Genomic DNA, 22,950 nt, shown 5'->3' on the forward strand with positions numbered 1-22,950 from the left:
GCACAGATAACTATAAATTTCTAACTGGATTTGTCAAAAGGTGCCTGCAGAAATTGTGAAAACAAGCCAATTCTGCTCCTGTCACAGACTTAAAGAAAAGCTACCCTCCCCACCCCTGTGCTTTGGTCAGACAACTAACAATCACCTACCCACACCACAGTGTATGTTCACTCTAATTGGTGATCAAAAGCAAACTATCATTGAAGCCTAGACTAGTCCAGGAAAAATTGCCAATCAAGACAAGCTACAGTGTTAAGTCTGACTTAACAAGGCCACAAACTCTAACTGCAGTTAAAGTCTCAAAGCAGCAACCCCCCCAGCCCTGTGCTTTTGACACACAACTCACAGTTAGAACTGTCCCTGGGCTGTTTGGCAAAGCAGGCCTTGACGGCAAGCCCCCTCAATTTTGAGAGGCCACAATGGCTTGAACACGGGCTGCGCCCGTGCTCAAGCGAAAACTCCAGTAGCTACCTTTTAGCAAATTCGCTCAGATATCAAGGGCAAAACGCCTAAAATTCAGTCAAAAATCGGCTGATCACACTCGATTTACTCAGCCTGGCTCACAGAATGCCATTCTGGAGAGAAACGCACAGATAACTATAAATTTCTAACTGGATTTGTCAAAAGGTGCCTGCAGAAATTGTGAAAACAAGCCAATTCTGCTCCTGTCACAGACTTAAAGAAAAGCTACCCTCCCCACCCCTGTGCTTTGGTCAGACAACTAACAATCACCTACCCACACCACAGTGTATGTTCACTCTAATTGGTGATCAAAAGCAAACTATCATTGAAGCCTAGACTAGTCCAGGAAAAATTGCCAATCAAGACAAGCTACAGTGTTAAGTCTGACTTAACAAGGCCACAAACTCTAACTGCAGTTAAAGTCTCAAAGCAGCAACCCCCCCAGCCCTGTGCTTTTGACACACAACTCACAGTTAGAACTGTCCCTGGGCTGTTTGGCAAAGCAGGCCTTGACGGCAAGCCCCCTCAATTTTGAGAGGCCACAATGGCTTGAACACGGGCTGCGCCCGTGCTCAAGCGAAAACTCCAGTAGCTACCTTTTAGCAAATTCGCTCAGATATCAAGGGCAAAACGCCTAAAATTCAGTCAAAAATCGGCTGATCACACTCGATTTACTCAGCCTGGCTCACAGAATGCCATTCTGGAGAGAAACGCACAGATAACTATAAATTTCTAACTGGATTTGTCAAAAGGTGCCTGCAGAAATTGTGAAAACAAGCCAATTCTGCTCCTGTCACAGACTTAAAGAAAAGCTACCCTCCCCACCCCTGTGCTTTGGTCAGACAACTAACAATCACCTACCCACACCACAGTGTATGTTCACTCTAATTGGTGATCAAAAGCAAACTATCATTGAAGCCTAGACTAGTCCAGGAAAAATTGCCAATCAAGACAAGCTACAGTGTTAAGTCTGACTTAACAAGGCCACAAACTCTAACTGCAGTTAAAGTCTCAAAGCAGCAACCCCCCCAGCCCTGTGCTTTTGACACACAACTCACAGTTAGAACTGTCCCTGGGCTGTTTGGCAAAGCAGGCCTTGACGGCAAGCCCCCTCAATTTTGAGAGGCCACAATGGCTTGAACACGGGCTGCGCCCGTGCTCAAGCGAAAACTCCAGTAGCTACCTTTTAGCAAATTCGCTCAGATATCAAGGGCAAAACGCCTAAAATTCAGTCAAAAATCGGCTGATCACACTCGATTTACTCAGCCTGGCTCACAGAATGCCATTCTGGAGAGAAACGCACAGATAACTATAAATTTCTAACTGGATTTGTCAAAAGGTGCCTGCAGAAATTGTGAAAACAAGCCAATTCTGCTCCTGTCACAGACTTAAAGAAAAGCTACCCTCCCCACCCCTGTGCTTTGGTCAGACAACTAACAATCACCTACCCACACCACAGTGTATGTTCACTCTAATTGGTGATCAAAAGCAAACTATCATTGAAGCCTAGACTAGTCCAGGAAAAATTGCCAATCAAGACAAGCTACAGTGTTAAGTCTGACTTAACAAGGCCACAAACTCTAACTGCAGTTAAAGTCTCAAAGCAGCAACCCCCCCAGCCCTGTGCTTTTGACACACAACTCACAGTTAGAACTGTCCCTGGGCTGTTTGGCAAAGCAGGCCTTGACGGCAAGCCCCCTCAATTTTGAGAGGCCACAATGGCTTGAACACGGGCTGCGCCCGTGCTCAAGCGAAAACTCCAGTAGCTACCTTTTAGCAAATTCGCTCAGATATCAAGGGCAAAACGCCTAAAATTCAGTCAAAAATCGGCTGATCACACTCGATTTACTCAGCCTGGCTCACAGAATGCCATTCTGGAGAGAAACGCACAGATAACTATAAATTTCTAACTGGATTTGTCAAAAGGTGCCTGCAGAAATTGTGAAAACAAGCCAATTCTGCTCCTGTCACAGACTTAAAGAAAAGCTACCCTCCCCACCCCTGTGCTTTGGTCAGACAACTAACAATCACCTACCCACACCACAGTGTATGTTCACTCTAATTGGTGATCAAAAGCAAACTATCATTGAAGCCTAGACTAGTCCAGGAAAAATTGCCAATCAAGACAAGCTACAGTGTTAAGTCTGACTTAACAAGGCCACAAACTCTAACTGCAGTTAAAGTCTCAAAGCAGCAACCCCCCCAGCCCTGTGCTTTTGACACACAACTCACAGTTAGAACTGTCCCTGGGCTGTTTGGCAAAGCAGGCCTTGACGGCAAGCCCCCTCAATTTTGAGAGGCCACAATGGCTTGAACACGGGCTGCGCCCGTGCTCAAGCGAAAACTCCAGTAGCTACCTTTTAGCAAATTCGCTCAGATATCAAGGGCAAAACGCCTAAAATTCAGTCAAAAATCGGCTGATCACACTCGATTTACTCAGCCTGGCTCACAGAATGCCATTCTGGAGAGAAACGCACAGATAACTATAAATTTCTAACTGGATTTGTCAAAAGGTGCCTGCAGAAATTGTGAAAACAAGCCAATTCTGCTCCTGTCACAGACTTAAAGAAAAGCTACCCTCCCCACCCCTGTGCTTTGGTCAGACAACTAACAATCACCTACCCACACCACAGTGTATGTTCACTCTAATTGGTGATCAAAAGCAAACTATCATTGAAGCCTAGACTAGTCCAGGAAAAATTGCCAATCAAGACAAGCTACAGTGTTAAGTCTGACTTAACAAGGCCACAAACTCTAACTGCAGTTAAAGTCTCAAAGCAGCAACCCCCCCAGCCCTGTGCTTTTGACACACAACTCACAGTTAGAACTGTCCCTGGGCTGTTTGGCAAAGCAGGCCTTGACGGCAAGCCCCCTCAATTTTGAGAGGCCACAATGGCTTGAACACGGGCTGCGCCCGTGCTCAAGCGAAAACTCCAGTAGCTACCTTTTAGCAAATTCGCTCAGATATCAAGGGCAAAACGCCTAAAATTCAGTCAAAAATCGGCTGATCACACTCGATTTACTCAGCCTGGCTCACAGAATGCCATTCTGGAGAGAAACGCACAGATAACTATAAATTTCTAACTGGATTTGTCAAAAGGTGCCTGCAGAAATTGTGAAAACAAGCCAATTCTGCTCCTGTCACAGACTTAAAGAAAAGCTACCCTCCCCACCCCTGTGCTTTGGTCAGACAACTAACAATCACCTACCCACACCACAGTGTATGTTCACTCTAATTGGTGATCAAAAGCAAACTATCATTGAAGCCTAGACTAGTCCAGGAAAAATTGCCAATCAAGACAAGCTACAGTGTTAAGTCTGACTTAACAAGGCCACAAACTCTAACTGCAGTTAAAGTCTCAAAGCAGCAACCCCCCCAGCCCTGTGCTTTTGACACACAACTCACAGTTAGAACTGTCCCTGGGCTGTTTGGCAAAGCAGGCCTTGACGGCAAGCCCCCTCAATTTTGAGAGGCCACAATGGCTTGAACACGGGCTGCGCCCGTGCTCAAGCGAAAACTCCAGTAGCTACCTTTTAGCAAATTCGCTCAGATATCAAGGGCAAAACGCCTAAAATTCAGTCAAAAATCGGCTGATCACACTCGATTTACTCAGCCTGGCTCACAGAATGCCATTCTGGAGAGAAACGCACAGATAACTATAAATTTCTAACTGGATTTGTCAAAAGGTGCCTGCAGAAATTGTGAAAACAAGCCAATTCTGCTCCTGTCACAGACTTAAAGAAAAGCTACCCTCCCCACCCCTGTGCTTTGGTCAGACAACTAACAATCACCTACCCACACCACAGTGTATGTTCACTCTAATTGGTGATCAAAAGCAAACTATCATTGAAGCCTAGACTAGTCCAGGAAAAATTGCCAATCAAGACAAGCTACAGTGTTAAGTCTGACTTAACAAGGCCACAAACTCTAACTGCAGTTAAAGTCTCAAAGCAGCAACCCCCCCAGCCCTGTGCTTTTGACACACAACTCACAGTTAGAACTGTCCCTGGGCTGTTTGGCAAAGCAGGCCTTGACGGCAAGCCCCCTCAATTTTGAGAGGCCACAATGGCTTGAACACGGGCTGCGCCCGTGCTCAAGCGAAAACTCCAGTAGCTACCTTTTAGCAAATTCGCTCAGATATCAAGGGCAAAACGCCTAAAATTCAGTCAAAAATCGGCTGATCACACTCGATTTACTCAGCCTGGCTCACAGAATGCCATTCTGGAGAGAAACGCACAGATAACTATAAATTTCTAACTGGATTTGTCAAAAGGTGCCTGCAGAAATTGTGAAAACAAGCCAATTCTGCTCCTGTCACAGACTTAAAGAAAAGCTACCCTCCCCACCCCTGTGCTTTGGTCAGACAACTAACAATCACCTACCCACACCACAGTGTATGTTCACTCTAATTGGTGATCAAAAGCAAACTATCATTGAAGCCTAGACTAGTCCAGGAAAAATTGCCAATCAAGACAAGCTACAGTGTTAAGTCTGACTTAACAAGGCCACAAACTCTAACTGCAGTTAAAGTCTCAAAGCAGCAACCCCCCCAGCCCTGTGCTTTTGACACACAACTCACAGTTAGAACTGTCCCTGGGCTGTTTGGCAAAGCAGGCCTTGACGGCAAGCCCCCTCAATTTTGAGAGGCCACAATGGCTTGAACACGGGCTGCGCCCGTGCTCAAGCGAAAACTCCAGTAGCTACCTTTTAGCAAATTCGCTCAGATATCAAGGGCAAAACGCCTAAAATTCAGTCAAAAATCGGCTGATCACACTCGATTTACTCAGCCTGGCTCACAGAATGCCATTCTGGAGAGAAACGCACAGATAACTATAAATTTCTAACTGGATTTGTCAAAAGGTGCCTGCAGAAATTGTGAAAACAAGCCAATTCTGCTCCTGTCACAGACTTAAAGAAAAGCTACCCTCCCCACCCCTGTGCTTTGGTCAGACAACTAACAATCACCTACCCACACCACAGTGTATGTTCACTCTAATTGGTGATCAAAAGCAAACTATCATTGAAGCCTAGACTAGTCCAGGAAAAATTGCCAATCAAGACAAGCTACAGTGTTAAGTCTGACTTAACAAGGCCACAAACTCTAACTGCAGTTAAAGTCTCAAAGCAGCAACCCCCCCAGCCCTGTGCTTTTGACACACAACTCACAGTTAGAACTGTCCCTGGGCTGTTTGGCAAAGCAGGCCTTGACGGCAAGCCCCCTCAATTTTGAGAGGCCACAATGGCTTGAACACGGGCTGCGCCCGTGCTCAAGCGAAAACTCCAGTAGCTACCTTTTAGCAAATTCGCTCAGATATCAAGGGCAAAACGCCTAAAATTCAGTCAAAAATCGGCTGATCACACTCGATTTACTCAGCCTGGCTCACAGAATGCCATTCTGGAGAGAAACGCACAGATAACTATAAATTTCTAACTGGATTTGTCAAAAGGTGCCTGCAGAAATTGTGAAAACAAGCCAATTCTGCTCCTGTCACAGACTTAAAGAAAAGCTACCCTCCCCACCCCTGTGCTTTGGTCAGACAACTAACAATCACCTACCCACACCACAGTGTATGTTCACTCTAATTGGTGATCAAAAGCAAACTATCATTGAAGCCTAGACTAGTCCAGGAAAAATTGCCAATCAAGACAAGCTACAGTGTTAAGTCTGACTTAACAAGGCCACAAACTCTAACTGCAGTTAAAGTCTCAAAGCAGCAACCCCCCCAGCCCTGTGCTTTTGACACACAACTCACAGTTAGAACTGTCCCTGGGCTGTTTGGCAAAGCAGGCCTTGACGGCAAGCCCCCTCAATTTTGAGAGGCCACAATGGCTTGAACACGGGCTGCGCCCGTGCTCAAGCGAAAACTCCAGTAGCTACCTTTTAGCAAATTCGCTCAGATATCAAGGGCAAAACGCCTAAAATTCAGTCAAAAATCGGCTGATCACACTCGATTTACTCAGCCTGGCTCACAGAATGCCATTCTGGAGAGAAACGCACAGATAACTATAAATTTCTAACTGGATTTGTCAAAAGGTGCCTGCAGAAATTGTGAAAACAAGCCAATTCTGCTCCTGTCACAGACTTAAAGAAAAGCTACCCTCCCCACCCCTGTGCTTTGGTCAGACAACTAACAATCACCTACCCACACCACAGTGTATGTTCACTCTAATTGGTGATCAAAAGCAAACTATCATTGAAGCCTAGACTAGTCCAGGAAAAATTGCCAATCAAGACAAGCTACAGTGTTAAGTCTGACTTAACAAGGCCACAAACTCTAACTGCAGTTAAAGTCTCAAAGCAGCAACCCCCCCAGCCCTGTGCTTTTGACACACAACTCACAGTTAGAACTGTCCCTGGGCTGTTTGGCAAAGCAGGCCTTGACGGCAAGCCCCCTCAATTTTGAGAGGCCACAATGGCTTGAACACGGGCTGCGCCCGTGCTCAAGCGAAAACTCCAGTAGCTACCTTTTAGCAAATTCGCTCAGATATCAAGGGCAAAACGCCTAAAATTCAGTCAAAAATCGGCTGATCACACTCGATTTACTCAGCCTGGCTCACAGAATGCCATTCTGGAGAGAAACGCACAGATAACTATAAATTTCTAACTGGATTTGTCAAAAGGTGCCTGCAGAAATTGTGAAAACAAGCCAATTCTGCTCCTGTCACAGACTTAAAGAAAAGCTACCCTCCCCACCCCTGTGCTTTGGTCAGACAACTAACAATCACCTACCCACACCACAGTGTATGTTCACTCTAATTGGTGATCAAAAGCAAACTATCATTGAAGCCTAGACTAGTCCAGGAAAAATTGCCAATCAAGACAAGCTACAGTGTTAAGTCTGACTTAACAAGGCCACAAACTCTAACTGCAGTTAAAGTCTCAAAGCAGCAACCCCCCCAGCCCTGTGCTTTTGACACACAACTCACAGTTAGAACTGTCCCTGGGCTGTTTGGCAAAGCAGGCCTTGACGGCAAGCCCCCTCAATTTTGAGAGGCCACAATGGCTTGAACACGGGCTGCGCCCGTGCTCAAGCGAAAACTCCAGTAGCTACCTTTTAGCAAATTCGCTCAGATATCAAGGGCAAAACGCCTAAAATTCAGTCAAAAATCGGCTGATCACACTCGATTTACTCAGCCTGGCTCACAGAATGCCATTCTGGAGAGAAACGCACAGATAACTATAAATTTCTAACTGGATTTGTCAAAAGGTGCCTGCAGAAATTGTGAAAACAAGCCAATTCTGCTCCTGTCACAGACTTAAAGAAAAGCTACCCTCCCCACCCCTGTGCTTTGGTCAGACAACTAACAATCACCTACCCACACCACAGTGTATGTTCACTCTAATTGGTGATCAAAAGCAAACTATCATTGAAGCCTAGACTAGTCCAGGAAAAATTGCCAATCAAGACAAGCTACAGTGTTAAGTCTGACTTAACAAGGCCACAAACTCTAACTGCAGTTAAAGTCTCAAAGCAGCAACCCCCCCAGCCCTGTGCTTTTGACACACAACTCACAGTTAGAACTGTCCCTGGGCTGTTTGGCAAAGCAGGCCTTGACGGCAAGCCCCCTCAATTTTGAGAGGCCACAATGGCTTGAACACGGGCTGCGCCCGTGCTCAAGCGAAAACTCCAGTAGCTACCTTTTAGCAAATTCGCTCAGATATCAAGGGCAAAACGCCTAAAATTCAGTCAAAAATCGGCTGATCACACTCGATTTACTCAGCCTGGCTCACAGAATGCCATTCTGGAGAGAAACGCACAGATAACTATAAATTTCTAACTGGATTTGTCAAAAGGTGCCTGCAGAAATTGTGAAAACAAGCCAATTCTGCTCCTGTCACAGACTTAAAGAAAAGCTACCCTCCCCACCCCTGTGCTTTGGTCAGACAACTAACAATCACCTACCCACACCACAGTGTATGTTCACTCTAATTGGTGATCAAAAGCAAACTATCATTGAAGCCTAGACTAGTCCAGGAAAAATTGCCAATCAAGACAAGCTACAGTGTTAAGTCTGACTTAACAAGGCCACAAACTCTAACTGCAGTTAAAGTCTCAAAGCAGCAACCCCCCCAGCCCTGTGCTTTTGACACACAACTCACAGTTAGAACTGTCCCTGGGCTGTTTGGCAAAGCAGGCCTTGACGGCAAGCCCCCTCAATTTTGAGAGGCCACAATGGCTTGAACACGGGCTGCGCCCGTGCTCAAGCGAAAACTCCAGTAGCTACCTTTTAGCAAATTCGCTCAGATATCAAGGGCAAAACGCCTAAAATTCAGTCAAAAATCGGCTGATCACACTCGATTTACTCAGCCTGGCTCACAGAATGCCATTCTGGAGAGAAACGCACAGATAACTATAAATTTCTAACTGGATTTGTCAAAAGGTGCCTGCAGAAATTGTGAAAACAAGCCAATTCTGCTCCTGTCACAGACTTAAAGAAAAGCTACCCTCCCCACCCCTGTGCTTTGGTCAGACAACTAACAATCACCTACCCACACCACAGTGTATGTTCACTCTAATTGGTGATCAAAAGCAAACTATCATTGAAGCCTAGACTAGTCCAGGAAAAATTGCCAATCAAGACAAGCTACAGTGTTAAGTCTGACTTAACAAGGCCACAAACTCTAACTGCAGTTAAAGTCTCAAAGCAGCAACCCCCCCAGCCCTGTGCTTTTGACACACAACTCACAGTTAGAACTGTCCCTGGGCTGTTTGGCAAAGCAGGCCTTGACGGCAAGCCCCCTCAATTTTGAGAGGCCACAATGGCTTGAACACGGGCTGCGCCCGTGCTCAAGCGAAAACTCCAGTAGCTACCTTTTAGCAAATTCGCTCAGATATCAAGGGCAAAACGCCTAAAATTCAGTCAAAAATCGGCTGATCACACTCGATTTACTCAGCCTGGCTCACAGAATGCCATTCTGGAGAGAAACGCACAGATAACTATAAATTTCTAACTGGATTTGTCAAAAGGTGCCTGCAGAAATTGTGAAAACAAGCCAATTCTGCTCCTGTCACAGACTTAAAGAAAAGCTACCCTCCCCACCCCTGTGCTTTGGTCAGACAACTAACAATCACCTACCCACACCACAGTGTATGTTCACTCTAATTGGTGATCAAAAGCAAACTATCATTGAAGCCTAGACTAGTCCAGGAAAAATTGCCAATCAAGACAAGCTACAGTGTTAAGTCTGACTTAACAAGGCCACAAACTCTAACTGCAGTTAAAGTCTCAAAGCAGCAACCCCCCCAGCCCTGTGCTTTTGACACACAACTCACAGTTAGAACTGTCCCTGGGCTGTTTGGCAAAGCAGGCCTTGACGGCAAGCCCCCTCAATTTTGAGAGGCCACAATGGCTTGAACACGGGCTGCGCCCGTGCTCAAGCGAAAACTCCAGTAGCTACCTTTTAGCAAATTCGCTCAGATATCAAGGGCAAAACGCCTAAAATTCAGTCAAAAATCGGCTGATCACACTCGATTTACTCAGCCTGGCTCACAGAATGCCATTCTGGAGAGAAACGCACAGATAACTATAAATTTCTAACTGGATTTGTCAAAAGGTGCCTGCAGAAATTGTGAAAACAAGCCAATTCTGCTCCTGTCACAGACTTAAAGAAAAGCTACCCTCCCCACCCCTGTGCTTTGGTCAGACAACTAACAATCACCTACCCACACCACAGTGTATGTTCACTCTAATTGGTGATCAAAAGCAAACTATCATTGAAGCCTAGACTAGTCCAGGAAAAATTGCCAATCAAGACAAGCTACAGTGTTAAGTCTGACTTAACAAGGCCACAAACTCTAACTGCAGTTAAAGTCTCAAAGCAGCAACCCCCCCAGCCCTGTGCTTTTGACACACAACTCACAGTTAGAACTGTCCCTGGGCTGTTTGGCAAAGCAGGCCTTGACGGCAAGCCCCCTCAATTTTGAGAGGCCACAATGGCTTGAACACGGGCTGCGCCCGTGCTCAAGCGAAAACTCCAGTAGCTACCTTTTAGCAAATTCGCTCAGATATCAAGGGCAAAACGCCTAAAATTCAGTCAAAAATCGGCTGATCACACTCGATTTACTCAGCCTGGCTCACAGAATGCCATTCTGGAGAGAAACGCACAGATAACTATAAATTTCTAACTGGATTTGTCAAAAGGTGCCTGCAGAAATTGTGAAAACAAGCCAATTCTGCTCCTGTCACAGACTTAAAGAAAAGCTACCCTCCCCACCCCTGTGCTTTGGTCAGACAACTAACAATCACCTACCCACACCACAGTGTATGTTCACTCTAATTGGTGATCAAAAGCAAACTATCATTGAAGCCTAGACTAGTCCAGGAAAAATTGCCAATCAAGACAAGCTACAGTGTTAAGTCTGACTTAACAAGGCCACAAACTCTAACTGCAGTTAAAGTCTCAAAGCAGCAACCCCCCCAGCCCTGTGCTTTTGACACACAACTCACAGTTAGAACTGTCCCTGGGCTGTTTGGCAAAGCAGGCCTTGACGGCAAGCCCCCTCAATTTTGAGAGGCCACAATGGCTTGAACACGGGCTGCGCCCGTGCTCAAGCGAAAACTCCAGTAGCTACCTTTTAGCAAATTCGCTCAGATATCAAGGGCAAAACGCCTAAAATTCAGTCAAAAATCGGCTGATCACACTCGATTTACTCAGCCTGGCTCACAGAATGCCATTCTGGAGAGAAACGCACAGATAACTATAAATTTCTAACTGGATTTGTCAAAAGGTGCCTGCAGAAATTGTGAAAACAAGCCAATTCTGCTCCTGTCACAGACTTAAAGAAAAGCTACCCTCCCCACCCCTGTGCTTTGGTCAGACAACTAACAATCACCTACCCACACCACAGTGTATGTTCACTCTAATTGGTGATCAAAAGCAAACTATCATTGAAGCCTAGACTAGTCCAGGAAAAATTGCCAATCAAGACAAGCTACAGTGTTAAGTCTGACTTAACAAGGCCACAAACTCTAACTGCAGTTAAAGTCTCAAAGCAGCAACCCCCCCAGCCCTGTGCTTTTGACACACAACTCACAGTTAGAACTGTCCCTGGGCTGTTTGGCAAAGCAGGCCTTGACGGCAAGCCCCCTCAATTTTGAGAGGCCACAATGGCTTGAACACGGGCTGCGCCCGTGCTCAAGCGAAAACTCCAGTAGCTACCTTTTAGCAAATTCGCTCAGATATCAAGGGCAAAACGCCTAAAATTCAGTCAAAAATCGGCTGATCACACTCGATTTACTCAGCCTGGCTCACAGAATGCCATTCTGGAGAGAAACGCACAGATAACTATAAATTTCTAACTGGATTTGTCAAAAGGTGCCTGCAGAAATTGTGAAAACAAGCCAATTCTGCTCCTGTCACAGACTTAAAGAAAAGCTACCCTCCCCACCCCTGTGCTTTGGTCAGACAACTAACAATCACCTACCCACACCACAGTGTATGTTCACTCTAATTGGTGATCAAAAGCAAACTATCATTGAAGCCTAGACTAGTCCAGGAAAAATTGCCAATCAAGACAAGCTACAGTGTTAAGTCTGACTTAACAAGGCCACAAACTCTAACTGCAGTTAAAGTCTCAAAGCAGCAACCCCCCCAGCCCTGTGCTTTTGACACACAACTCACAGTTAGAACTGTCCCTGGGCTGTTTGGCAAAGCAGGCCTTGACGGCAAGCCCCCTCAATTTTGAGAGGCCACAATGGCTTGAACACGGGCTGCGCCCGTGCTCAAGCGAAAACTCCAGTAGCTACCTTTTAGCAAATTCGCTCAGATATCAAGGGCAAAACGCCTAAAATTCAGTCAAAAATCGGCTGATCACACTCGATTTACTCAGCCTGGCTCACAGAATGCCATTCTGGAGAGAAACGCACAGATAACTATAAATTTCTAACTGGATTTGTCAAAAGGTGCCTGCAGAAATTGTGAAAACAAGCCAATTCTGCTCCTGTCACAGACTTAAAGAAAAGCTACCCTCCCCACCCCTGTGCTTTGGTCAGACAACTAACAATCACCTACCCACACCACAGTGTATGTTCACTCTAATTGGTGATCAAAAGCAAACTATCATTGAAGCCTAGACTAGTCCAGGAAAAATTGCCAATCAAGACAAGCTACAGTGTTAAGTCTGACTTAACAAGGCCACAAACTCTAACTGCAGTTAAAGTCTCAAAGCAGCAACCCCCCCAGCCCTGTGCTTTTGACACACAACTCACAGTTAGAACTGTCCCTGGGCTGTTTGGCAAAGCAGGCCTTGACGGCAAGCCCCCTCAATTTTGAGAGGCCACAATGGCTTGAACACGGGCTGCGCCCGTGCTCAAGCGAAAACTCCAGTAGCTACCTTTTAGCAAATTCGCTCAGATATCAAGGGCAAAACGCCTAAAATTCAGTCAAAAATCGGCTGATCACACTCGATTTACTCAGCCTGGCTCACAGAATGCCATTCTGGAGAGAAACGCACAGATAACTATAAATTTCTAACTGGATTTGTCAAAAGGTGCCTGCAGAAATTGTGAAAACAAGCCAATTCTGCTCCTGTCACAGACTTAAAGAAAAGCTACCCTCCCCACCCCTGTGCTTTGGTCAGACAACTAACAATCACCTACCCACACCACAGTGTATGTTCACTCTAATTGGTGATCAAAAGCAAACTATCATTGAAGCCTAGACTAGTCCAGGAAAAATTGCCAATCAAGACAAGCTACAGTGTTAAGTCTGACTTAACAAGGCCACAAACTCTAACTGCAGTTAAAGTCTCAAAGCAGCAACCCCCCCAGCCCTGTGCTTTTGACACACAACTCACAGTTAGAACTGTCCCTGGGCTGTTTGGCAAAGCAGGCCTTGACGGCAAGCCCCCTCAATTTTGAGAGGCCACAATGGCTTGAACACGGGCTGCGCCCGTGCTCAAGCGAAAACTCCAGTAGCTACCTTTTAGCAAATTCGCTCAGATATCAAGGGCAAAACGCCTAAAATTCAGTCAAAAATCGGCTGATCACACTCGATTTACTCAGCCTGGCTCACAGAATGCCATTCTGGAGAGAAACGCACAGATAACTATAAATTTCTAACTGGATTTGTCAAAAGGTGCCTGCAGAAATTGTGAAAACAAGCCAATTCTGCTCCTGTCACAGACTTAAAGAAAAGCTACCCTCCCCACCCCTGTGCTTTGGTCAGACAACTAACAATCACCTACCCACACCACAGTGTATGTTCACTCTAATTGGTGATCAAAAGCAAACTATCATTGAAGCCTAGACTAGTCCAGGAAAAATTGCCAATCAAGACAAGCTACAGTGTTAAGTCTGACTTAACAAGGCCACAAACTCTAACTGCAGTTAAAGTCTCAAAGCAGCAACCCCCCCAGCCCTGTGCTTTTGACACACAACTCACAGTTAGAACTGTCCCTGGGCTGTTTGGCAAAGCAGGCCTTGACGGCAAGCCCCCTCAATTTTGAGAGGCCACAATGGCTTGAACACGGGCTGCGCCCGTGCTCAAGCGAAAACTCCAGTAGCTACCTTTTAGCAAATTCGCTCAGATATCAAGGGCAAAACGCCTAAAATTCAGTCAAAAATCGGCTGATCACACTCGATTTACTCAGCCTGGCTCACAGAATGCCATTCTGGAGAGAAACGCACAGATAACTATAAATTTCTAACTGGATTTGTCAAAAGGTGCCTGCAGAAATTGTGAAAACAAGCCAATTCTGCTCCTGTCACAGACTTAAAGAAAAGCTACCCTCCCCACCCCTGTGCTTTGGTCAGACAACTAACAATCACCTACCCACACCACAGTGTATGTTCACTCTAATTGGTGATCAAAAGCAAACTATCATTGAAGCCTAGACTAGTCCAGGAAAAATTGCCAATCAAGACAAGCTACAGTGTTAAGTCTGACTTAACAAGGCCACAAACTCTAACTGCAGTTAAAGTCTCAAAGCAGCAACCCCCCCAGCCCTGTGCTTTTGACACACAACTCACAGTTAGAACTGTCCCTGGGCTGTTTGGCAAAGCAGGCCTTGACGGCAAGCCCCCTCAATTTTGAGAGGCCACAATGGCTTGAACACGGGCTGCGCCCGTGCTCAAGCGAAAACTCCAGTAGCTACCTTTTAGCAAATTCGCTCAGATATCAAGGGCAAAACGCCTAAAATTCAGTCAAAAATCGGCTGATCACACTCGATTTACTCAGCCTGGCTCACAGAATGCCATTCTGGAGAGAAACGCACAGATAACTATAAATTTCTAACTGGATTTGTCAAAAGGTGCCTGCAGAAATTGTGAAAACAAGCCAATTCTGCTCCTGTCACAGACTTAAAGAAAAGCTACCCTCCCCACCCCTGTGCTTTGGTCAGACAACTAACAATCACCTACCCACACCACAGTGTATGTTCACTCTAATTGGTGATCAAAAGCAAACTATCATTGAAGCCTAGACTAGTCCAGGAAAAATTGCCAATCAAGACAAGCTACAGTGTTAAGTCTGACTTAACAAGGCCACAAACTCTAACTGCAGTTAAAGTCTCAAAGCAGCAACCCCCCCAGCCCTGTGCTTTTGACACACAACTCACAGTTAGAACTGTCCCTGGGCTGTTTGGCAAAGCAGGCCTTGACGGCAAGCCCCCTCAATTTTGAGAGGCCACAATGGCTTGAACACGGGCTGCGCCCGTGCTCAAGCGAAAACTCCAGTAGCTACCTTTTAGCAAATTCGCTCAGATATCAAGGGCAAAACGCCTAAAATTCAGTCAAAAATCGGCTGATCACACTCGATTTACTCAGCCTGGCTCACAGAATGCCATTCTGGAGAGAAACGCACAGATAACTATAAATTTCTAACTGGATTTGTCAAAAGGTGCCTGCAGAAATTGTGAAAACAAGCCAATTCTGCTCCTGTCACAGACTTAAAGAAAAGCTACCCTCCCCACCCCTGTGCTTTGGTCAGACAACTAACAATCACCTACCCACACCACAGTGTATGTTCACTCTAATTGGTGATCAAAAGCAAACTATCATTGAAGCCTAGACTAGTCCAGGAAAAATTGCCAATCAAGACAAGCTACAGTGTTAAGTCTGACTTAACAAGGCCACAAACTCTAACTGCAGTTAAAGTCTCAAAGCAGCAACCCCCCCAGCCCTGTGCTTTTGACACACAACTCACAGTTAGAACTGTCCCTGGGCTGTTTGGCAAAGCAGGCCTTGACGGCAAGCCCCCTCAATTTTGAGAGGCCACAATGGCTTGAACACGGGCTGCGCCCGTGCTCAAGCGAAAACTCCAGTAGCTACCTTTTAGCAAATTCGCTCAGATATCAAGGGCAAAACGCCTAAAATTCAGTCAAAAATCGGCTGATCACACTCGATTTACTCAGCCTGGCTCACAGAATGCCATTCTGGAGAGAAACGCACAGATAACTATAAATTTCTAACTGGATTTGTCAAAAGGTGCCTGCAGAAATTGTGAAAACAAGCCAATTCTGCTCCTGTCACAGACTTAAAGAAAAGCTACCCTCCCCACCCCTGTGCTTTGGTCAGACAACTAACAATCACCTACCCACACCACAGTGTATGTTCACTCTAATTGGTGATCAAAAGCAAACTATCATTGAAGCCTAGACTAGTCCAGGAAAAATTGCCAATCAAGACAAGCTACAGTGTTAAGTCTGACTTAACAAGGCCACAAACTCTAACTGCAGTTAAAGTCTCAAAGCAGCAACCCCCCCAGCCCTGTGCTTTTGACACACAACTCACAGTTAGAACTGTCCCTGGGCTGTTTGGCAAAGCAGGCCTTGACGGCAAGCCCCCTCAATTTTGAGAGGCCACAATGGCTTGAACACGGGCTGCGCCCGTGCTCAAGCGAAAACTCCAGTAGCTACCTTTTAGCAAATTCGCTCAGATATCAAGGGCAAAACGCCTAAAATTCAGTCAAAAATCGGCTGATCACACTCGATTTACTCAGCCTGGCTCACAGAATGCCATTCTGGAGAGAAACGCACAGATAACTATAAATTTCTAACTGGATTTGTCAAAAGGTGCCTGCAGAAATTGTGAAAACAAGCCAATTCTGCTCCTGTCACAGACTTAAAGAAAAGCTACCCTCCCCACCCCTGTGCTTTGGTCAGACAACTAACAATCACCTACCCACACCACAGTGTATGTTCACTCTAATTGGTGATCAAAAGCAAACTATCATTGAAGCCTAGACTAGTCCAGGAAAAATTGCCAATCAAGACAAGCTACAGTGTTAAGTCTGACTTAACAAGGCCACAAACTCTAACTGCAGTTAAAGTCTCAAAGCAGCAACCCCCCCAGCCCTGTGCTTTTGACACACAACTCACAGTTAGAACTGTCCCTGGGCTGTTTGGCAAAGCAGGCCTTGACGGCAAGCCCCCTCAATTTTGAGAGGCCACAATGGCTTGAACACGGGCTGCGCCCGTGCTCAAGCGAAAACTCCAGTAGCTACCTTTTAGCAAATTCGCTCAGATATCAAGGGCAAAACGCCTAAAATTCAGTCAAAAATCGGCTGATCACACTCGATTTACTCAGCCTGGCTCACAGAATGCCATTCTGGAGAGAAACGCACAGATAACTATAAATTTCTAACTGGATTTGTCAAAAGGTGCCTGCAGAAATTGTGAAAACAAGCCAATTCTGCTCCTGTCACAGACTTAAAGAAAAGCTACCCTCCCCACCCCTGTGCTTTGGTCAGACAACTAACAATCACCTACCCACACCACAGTGTATGTTCACTCTAATTGGTGATCAAAAGCAAACTATCATTGAAGCCTAGACTAGTCCAGGAAAAATTGCCAATCAAGACAAGCTACAGTGTTAAGTCTGACTTAACAAGGCCACAAACTCTAACTGCAGTTAAAGTCTCAAAGCAGCAACCCCCCCAGCCCTGTGCTTTTGACACACAACTCACAGTTAGAACTGTCCCTGGGCTGTTTGGCAAAGCAGGCCTTGACGGCAAGCCCCCTCAATTTTGAGAGGCCACAATGGCTTGAACACGGGCTGCGCCCGTGCTCAAGCGAAAACTCCAGTAGCTACCTTTTAGCAAATTCGCTCAGATATCAAGGGCAAAACGCCTAAAATTCAGTCAAAAATCGGCTGATCACACTCGATTTACTCAGCCTGGCTCACAGAATGCCATTCTGGAGAGAAACGCACAGATAACTATAAATTTCTAACTGGATTTGTCAAAAGGTGCCTGCAGAAATTGTGAAAACAAGCCAATTCTGCTCCTGTCACAGACTTAAAGAAAAGCTACCCTCCCCACCCCTGTGCTTTGGTCAGACAACTAACAATCACCTACCCACACCACAGTGTATGTTCACTCTAATTGGTGATCAAAAGCAAACTATCATTGAAGCCTAGACTAGTCCAGGAAAAATTGCCAATCAAGACAAGCTACAGTGTTAAGTCTGACTTAACAAGGCCACAAACTCTAACTGCAGTTAAAGTCTCAAAGCAGCAACCCCCCCAGCCCTGTGCTTTTGACACACAACTCACAGTTAGAACTGTCCCTGGGCTGTTTGGCAAAGCAGGCCTTGACGGCAAGCCCCCTCAATTTTGAGAGGCCACAATGGCTTGAACACGGGCTGCGCCCGTGCTCAAGCGAAAACTCCAGTAGCTACCTTTTAGCAAATTCGCTCAGATATCAAGGGCAAAACGCCTAAAATTCAGTCAAAAATCGGCTGATCACACTCGATTTACTCAGCCTGGCTCACAGAATGCCATTCTGGAGAGAAACGCACAGATAACTATAAATTTCTAACTGGATTTGTCAAAAGGTGCCTGCAGAAATTGTGAAAACAAGCCAATTCTGCTCCTGTCACAGACTTAAAGAAAAGCTACCCTCCCCACCCCTGTGCTTTGGTCAGACAACTAACAATCACCTACCCACACCACAGTGTATGTTCACTCTAATTGGTGATCAAAAGCAAACTATCATTGAAGCCTAGACTAGTCCAGGAAAAATTGCCAATCAAGACAAGCTACAGTGTTAAGTCTGACTTAACAAGGCCACAAACTCTAACTGCAGTTAAAGTCTCAAAGCAGCAACCCCCCCAGCCCTGTGCTTTTGACACACAACTCACAGTTAGAACTGTCCCTGGGCTGTTTGGCAAAGCAGGCCTTGACGGCAAGCCCCCTCAATTTTGAGAGGCCACAATGGCTTGAACACGGGCTGCGCCCGTGCTCAAGCGAAAACTCCAGTAGCTACCTTTTAGCAAATTCGCTCAGATATCAAGGGCAAAACGCCTAAAATTCAGTCAAAAATCGGCTGATCACACTCGATTTACTCAGCCTGGCTCACAGAATGCCATTCTGGAGAGAAACGCACAGATAACTATAAATTTCTAACTGGATTTGTCAAAAGGTGCCTGCAGAAATTGTGAAAACAAGCCAATTCTGCTCCTGTCACAGACTTAAAGAAAAGCTACCCTCCCCACCCCTGTGCTTTGGTCAGACAACTAACAATCACCTACCCACACCACAGTGTATGTTCACTCTAATTGGTGATCAAAAGCAAACTATCATTGAAGCCTAGACTAGTCCAGGAAAAATTGCCAATCAAGACAAGCTACAGTGTTAAGTCTGACTTAACAAGGCCACAAACTCTAACTGCAGTTAAAGTCTCAAAGCAGCAAGCCCCCAGCCCTGTGCTTTTGACACACAACTCACAGTTAGAACTGTCCCTGGGCTGTTTGGCAAAGCAGGCCTTGACGGCAAGCCCCCTCAATTTTGAGAGGCCACAATGGCTTGAACACGGGCTGCGCCCGTGCTCAAGCGAAAACTCCAGTAGCTACCTTTTAGCAAATTCGCTCAGATATCAAGGGCAAAACGCCTAAAATTCAGTCAAAAATCGGCTGATCACACTCGATTTACTCAGCCTGGCTCACAGAATGCCATTCTGGAGAGAAACGCACAGATAACTATAAATTTCTAACTGGATTTGTCAAAAGGTGCCTGCAGAAATTGTGAAAACAAGCCAATTCTGCTCCTGTCACAGACTTAAAGAAAAGCTACCCTCCCCACCCCTGTGCTTTGGTCAGACAACTAACAATCACCTACCCACACCACAGTGTATGTTCACTCTAATTGGTGATCAAAAGCAAACTATCATTGAAGCCTAGACTAGTCCAGGAAAAATTGCCAATCAAGACAAGCTACAGTGTTAAGTCTGACTTAACAAGGCCACAAACTCTAACTGCAGTTAAAGTCTCAAAGCAGCAACCCCCCAGCCCTGTGCTTTTGACACACAACTCACAGTTAGAACTGTCCCTGGGCTGTTTGGCAAAGCAGGCCTTGACGGCAAGCCCCCTCAATTTTGAGAGGCCACAATGGCTTGAACACGGGCTGCGCCCGTGCTCAAGCGAAAACTCCAGTAGCTACCTTTTAGCAAATTCGCTCAGATATCAAGGGCAAAACGCCTAAAATTCAGTCAAAAATCGGCTGATCACACTCGATTTACTCAGCCTGGCTCACAGAATGCCATTCTGGAGAGAAACGCACAGATAACTATAAATTTCTAACTGGATTTGTCAAAAGGTGCCTGCAGAAATTGTGAAAACAAGCCAATTCTGCTCCTGTCACAGACTTAAAGAAAAGCTACCCTCCCCACCCCTGTGCTTTGGTCAGACAACTAACAATCACCTACCCACACCACAGTGTATGTTCACTCTAATTGGTGATCAAAAGCAAACTATCATTGAAGCCTAGACTAGTCCAGGAAAAATTGCCAATCAAGACAAGCTACAGTGTTAAGTCTGACTTAACAAGGCCACAAACTCTAACTGCAGTTAAAGTCTCAAAGCAGCAACCCCCCCAGCCCTGTGCTTTTGACACACAACTCACAGTTAGAACTGTCCCTGGGCTGTTTGGCAAAGCAGGCCTTGACGGCAAGCCCCCTCAATTTTGAGAGGCCACAATGGCTTGAACACGGGCTGCGCCCGTGCTCAAGCGAAAACTCCAGTAGCTACCTTTTAGCAAATTCGCTCAGATATCAAGGGCAAAACGCCTAAAATTCAGTCAAAAATCGGCTGATCACACTCGATTTACTCAGCCTGGCTCACAGAATGCCATTCTGGAGAGAAACGCACAGATAACTATAAATTTCTAACTGGATTTGTCAAAAGGTGCCTGCAGAAATTGTGAAAACAAGCCAATTCTGCTCCTGTCACAGACTTAAAGAAAAGCTACCCTCCCCACCCCTGTGCTTTGGTCAGACAACTAACAATCACCTACCCACACCACAGTGTATGTTCACTCTAATTGGTGATCAAAAGCAAACTATCATTGAAGCCTAGACTAGTCCAGGAAAAATTGCCAATCAAGACAAGCTACAGTGTTAAGTCTGACTTAACAAGGCCACAAACTCTAACTGCAGTTAAAGTCTCAAAGCAGCAACCCCCCCAGCCCTGTGCTTTTGACACACAACTCACAGTTAGAACTGTCCCTGGGCTGTTTGGCAAAGCAGGCCTTGACGGCAAGCCCCCTCAATTTTGAGAGGCCACAATGGCTTGAACACGGGCTGCGCCCGTGCTCAAGCGAAAACTCCAGTAGCTACCTTTTAGCAAATTCGCTCAGATATCAAGGGCAAAACGCCTAAAATTCAGTCAAAAATCGGCTGATCACACTCGATTTACTCAGCCTGGCTCACAGAATGCCATTCTGGAGAGAAACGCACAGATAACTATAAATTTCTAACTGGATTTGTCAAAAGGTGCCTGCAGAAATTGTGAAAACAAGCCAATTCTGCTCCTGTCACAGACTTAAAGAAAAGCTACCCTCCCCACCCCTGTGCTTTGGTCAGACAACTAACAATCACCTACCCACACCACAGTGTATGTTCACTCTAATTGGTGATCAAAAGCAAACTATCATTGAAGCCTAGACTAGTCCAGGAAAAATTGCCAATCAAGACAAGCTACAGTGTTAAGTCTGACTTAACAAGGCCACAAACTCTAACTGCAGTTAAAGTCTCAAAGCAGCAACCCCCCCAGCCCTGTGCTTTTGACACACAACTCACAGTTAGAACTGTCCCTGGGCTGTTTGGCAAAGCAGGCCTTGACGGCAAGCCCCCTCAATTTTGAGAGGCCACAATGGCTTGAACACGGGCTGCGCCCGTGCTCAAGCGAAAACTCCAGTAGCTACCTTTTAGCAAATTCGCTCAGATATCAAGGGCAAAACGCCTAAAATTCAGTCAAAAATCGGCTGATCACACTCGATTTACTCAGCCTGGCTCACAGAATGCCATTCTGGAGAGAAACGCACAGATAACTATAAATTTCTAACTGGATTTGTCAAAAGGTGCCTGCAGAAATTGTGAAAACAAGCCAATTCTGCTCCTGTCACAGACTTAAAGAAAAGCTACCCTCCCCACCCCTGTGCTTTGGTCAGACAACTAACAATCACCTACCCACACCACAGTGTATGTTCACTCTAATTGGTGATCAAAAGCAAACTATCATTGAAGCCTAGACTAGTCCAGGAAAAATTGCCAATCAAGACAAGCTACAGTGTTAAGTCTGACTTAACAAGGCCACAAACTCTAACTGCAGTTAAAGTCTCAAAGCAGCAACCCCCCAGCCCTGTGCTTTTGACACACAACTCACAGTTAGAACTGTCCCTGGGCTGTTTGGCAAAGCAGGCCTTGACGGCAAGCCCCCTCAATTTTGAGAGGCCACAATGGCTTGAACACGGGCTGCGCCCGTGCTCAAGCGAAAACTCCAGTAGCTACCTTTTAGCAAATTCGCTCAGATATCAAGGGCAAAACGCCTAAAATTCAGTCAAAAATCGGCTGATCACACTCGATTTACTCAGCCTGGCTCACAGAATGCCATTCTGGAGAGAAACGCACAGATAACTATAAATTTCTAACTGGATTTGTCAAAGGTGCCTGCAGAAATTGTGAAAACAAGCCAATTCTGCTCCTGTCACAGACTTAAAGAAAAGCTACCCTCCCCACCCCTGTGCTTTGGTCAGACAACTAACAATCACCTACCCACACCACAGTGTATGTTCACTCTAATTGGTGATCAAAAGCAAACTATCATTGAAGCCTAGACTAGTCCAGGAAAAATTGCCAATCAAGACAAGCTACAGTGTTAAGTCTGACTTAACAAGGCCACAAACTCTAACTGCAGTTAAAGTCTCAAAGCAGCAACCCCCCCAGCCCTGTGCTTTTGACACACAACTCACAGTTAGAACTGTCCCTGGGCTGTTTGGCAAAGCAGGCCTTGACGGCAAGCCCCCTCAATTTTGAGAGGCCACAATGGCTTGAACACGGGCTGCGCCCGTGCTCAAGCGAAAACTCCAGTAGCTACCTTTTAGCAAATTCGCTCAGATATCAAGGGCAAAACGCCTAAAATTCAGTCAAAAATCGGCTGATCACACTCGATTTACTCAGCCTGGCTCACAGAATGCCATTCTGGAGAGAAACGCACAGATAACTATAAATTTCTAACTGGATTTGTCAAAAGGTGCCTGCAGAAATTGTGAAA

The sequence above is a fragment of the Montipora foliosa genome, chromosome 4 (genome assembly GCF_036669935.1).
Source record: "Montipora foliosa isolate CH-2021 chromosome 4, ASM3666993v2, whole genome shotgun sequence".
NCBI lineage: Eukaryota > Metazoa > Cnidaria > Anthozoa > Scleractinia > Acroporidae > Montipora > Montipora foliosa.